Source organism: Venturia canescens, chromosome 11 (assembly GCF_019457755.1).
Source record: "Venturia canescens isolate UGA chromosome 11, ASM1945775v1, whole genome shotgun sequence".
In the NCBI taxonomy this organism is placed as follows: Eukaryota; Metazoa; Arthropoda; class Insecta; order Hymenoptera; family Ichneumonidae; genus Venturia; species Venturia canescens.
In genome coordinates, this window is record NC_057431.1 from 14792436 (window position 1) to 14796664 (window position 4229).

A 4229-nucleotide genomic window follows, 5' to 3' on the forward strand; every position below is an offset into this window, starting at 1 on the left:
AATATCCATAGATTGGGAAGAGATTTTCCAACCATGGAGTCGATGTTGAAGGTCGTTGAATAAAAAGTGTTCGAAGATATTTTGTTACTACAAAATATGACTTTGTTTATTAATGCAGAATTACATTTTTCATTACAAGTTGAGATAGATTTTGATTTGAATTTCGCTGAGTTTAACAATCTTATTGATTGGACAAAAGTTATTACGTTTAATATTCGATTGTAACTTTTCGGAGTTTCGGTGTTAACTGCCTGCTGTGTTACAAAAATGGTAATTTTATAACTTCGAAATTTACTTTGAGAGAGTTATGGAAGGGGATTGTTTTTGTGTTTAAGATTGGCTGTTGAAGTGATAAAAGGTTTCCTATGCTTGGATGCTGGTGGAAAAAAGTGTGGGAAAGTAGGTTATAGGATTTGATAGGTTCGGTTTTTAGGATGAGGGAGTTTTACGTAACGACGTGATTTAGTTCTAACTCATGAGTTAGAACTGTAAGGAGTGATTATTTTTTCCAGCTGATGTAGAAGCTGATAATTCGGGTTGGTCTTATCGATACTGTTTAGCTGTGTCTTGCTGGCGGAATGATGAGATAGAGTTGTTTTTGTGTACGAGTTATTGTTACTGTATGTTTAAATGACTCTTACCGATAACGACAAATGATGATGTGGCTTTAGTTTGCATACTATCTACTAGTTTGTCGAAAAGAAAATAGAGGGCTACATAGGAGTATGTGTTAGGATGTAACACCCGTCTCGCTCGCTCTATACTTCGGCCACGCAACAACTGCACAAAGCCTTCATAGGGTCAAAATTTTTTGATAACATTTAATTTCTGGCAAGCGATTTATTTTATTTGTTTTCCATGCGAGTCGTCCTGTGAAATTGGCAAGGAAGATGGGAATTTGGGAAAAAGCTTATAATCTGAGGGACAGAACATTCGAAACGTCGGCGTACTTCGAGCAGGGCTCGTACGCAGGAATACAAATACGTTCCGAACAACACACACACGCACGCACAATTTCACGATACACGCTGTAGTATATTCTCGAATGTTCGAGAAGATCGAAATTCTCAATCCTGCGAGGAGTCATCGACATTGCTGTGCCAACATCTCAGGGGAGTCCCGTCGAAAGGGACGTCGAACCCTTCCGGAGTTTCAGGATCTACAATCAAGAATCCACGATTCAACGTTGGGATACTCCTCTTTTCCGTTAGCATTCGCGACAACAAACGCAAAATCTGGGCGGGGTTATGGTTAACATCGAAAATTAAATATTTAATCCCGCAAAAATTCGGGACCCCGTCTAACGCCTATTGTAGAAATTTCGAGTGACATACCTGTCACCTAACGAGCGAAGAGGGAAGAGAGGGATAGTAACGCGCTGCGTAACGAAGAACCATGTGACACTCATGTACTTCAAAACACAAATGTACGATGATTTATAAGAAGTTGTTCGATCTATTCTCTCGAAACTTGCTTCAAATGAGCAATTCATTACTAAAGGTCATAAAAAAACCATTTCAAACGTAATCAATAAAAAAAATTGAATCTGCTAAATCTTGGTAATGTATGAAAAACGTTTGGTGTTCAAATGAACAAAACGTTGTCAAATAAATGCAAAAGTGACGAGTACATCGGATGACGAATGAAAAAAATTAAAAACATAATGATATGTATTAAAAAAAATTACGAAACCAACTGTAAATAATTTTAACAACACAATTAAGAAAAGCTTTCACAAATCGTGAAAAAAACATTATATTTAGAAGAAATACAAATCCGTAATTATATCGTAAAGAAAAAAAAATTCAAATAGAACGTGAGAAATTCATTCCTACGGGAAGCATCCGGAACTTGAAAAAGTTCTATAGTGAATCAAAAAGTTACCAAAAATTCGCATCAAAGGTAAAAGTCATTTGTTACTCTATGGTGGCAGAGACTTAGAAGAAAATCGATTCTTCTCAGACTTTCAGGATCCCTTGGTATTCACAATATTCGATGTCGATTTCATGTCGGAACAAATTATGTTTAAATGTTTGCTAAAAGTACTTGTCCGGCCCATCACTTTTCATTCAAATTGCTCATTTAAATAAAAATCAGGGCTCTTCTAGATCTGATGGATCACATGTATGCCTACAGAGGGAATTGAGAAAATTATCTCCAAGAGATTTTAACTTGATTGCATTCATTATAAAAGATCCAAACAAATTTTTCTGTAATATACAAGAGATATTATTCTGTATTGATGAAAAAATACCCTTTGGACGATAAAAATTGTCAAGCTTCCAAATTAAGGAGGGTGGCTACGTTCGTCAAATTGATAAAAAATTGATCAAATTTGGTGATAATGTTCTTCAACATCAAGTGCGAAGACACAATTTTTTTCAAAATTTTCTTCTGCTTAGTTATCGAGTAATTACGCATTAAAGCAGATTTCTTATGCCCGGAATGTATACCTATATATATGGAAACGCTATGCTTGTAGACGTGAACTTTAGTGATCAATTACTCGATAACTGTACAGAAGAAAAATTAAAAAAAATTTTGATTGTCAAATTTAACTCTAAAGGATATGTTCACCAAATTTTATTAAATTCTTATCATTTTGAAATTTTTTATTTTACATGGTTTAGCATGGCAACATTGTATCGTCTCTAGCCACCCTCCTTAACTCCCCAGTTTATATTGAAATGACGGCAATTTTTACTACTCATTTCCTTCTTCAAACGAATTTTATTTGTTATAGCAACTAACCTATTATATTACTGAAGATATTCAACTGATAATAAATCGCATTTTAATAAATTTTCGAGAGGATTCGTCTGTACAATCTCGTTTTTTTTTATCATCACGTACACAATAGCACTTTTTTAAAATCAACATAAAAACATGAGTGAATTGTTGCGAAGAGATAGTTGCCGCCAAGCATATATGGGATGATGTTCGAATTCAGGTGGGCGTGAAACGGCAGCGTTAATACTAGTTCCATAAAAATAATACATTAATTAAGGTCTAGTTTGATTCTTATTTGAATGAGCAATTTGAATGAAAAGTGATGGGCCGGACAAGTACTTTTAGCACATATTTAAACATAATTTGTACCGATACGAAATCGACATCGAATATTGTGAATACCAAGGGATCCTGAAAGTCTGAGATGAATCGATTTTCTTCTAAGTATCTGTCACCATAGAGTAACAAATGACTTTTACCTTTGATGCGATTTTTTGGTAACTTTTTGATTCACTAGAACTTTTTCAAGTTCCGGATGCTTCCCGTAGGAATGAATTTCTCACGTTCTATTGGAATTTTTTTTTCCTTTACAATATAATTACGGATTTGTATTTCTTCTAAATATAATATTTTTTTCACGATTTGTGAAAGCTTTTCTTAATTGTGTTGTTGAAATTATTTACAGTTGGTTTCATAATTTTTTTTACATACCATTATGTTTTTAATTTTTTTCATTCGCCATTATCCGATGTACTCGTCACTTGCATTTATTTGACAACGTTTTGTTCATTTGAACACCAAACGTTTTTCATAGATTACCAAGATTTAGCAGATTCAATTTTTTTTATTGATTACGTTTGAAATGGTTTTTTTTATGACCTTTAGTAAGGAATTGCTCATTTGAAGCAAGTTTCGAGAGAATAGATCGAACAACTTCTTATAAATCATCGTACATTTGTGTTTTGAAGTACATGCGTGTTACATGGGGTTTCACTGAGACTACTGTCCAGGTGACATAAAACATAAATGTACTTGTCTCCAATTTTTCAACAGCATTCATGCTGTGACTTATGATTTGATTTGACTACTTTTTGTGCACTATGAACTTGACAAATTTTTACAGGATATGGGAAAAATCTTCATGTTAGGTAATGATTATCTCCCATCAGAGTGTACTTGCGAAACGACATTTATTGAAAAAATTTATAATTAAAATTATTTTCTGCCTCGTCGAAAGAGATATCGAAAAAAAGGGACCAAAAAATTTTTAATCAAATTACGGCTAATATATTTAAAAATTCAAAAAATTGTAACGAATTATAAATTCCAATGTTGAGATTAAGTCGTTAAATAACGACAGGATTTTAAGTACTAAGGCGCTCGAATCTTTTTTTCAGATAACGCAATATTGATCGATTGGAATAATGAAATACAACATAAGAGGGTCACCTCGCGTGGTAGCCGGTTTTGGTGGAGTTTTTTCGCGATTTTTTTGCGGC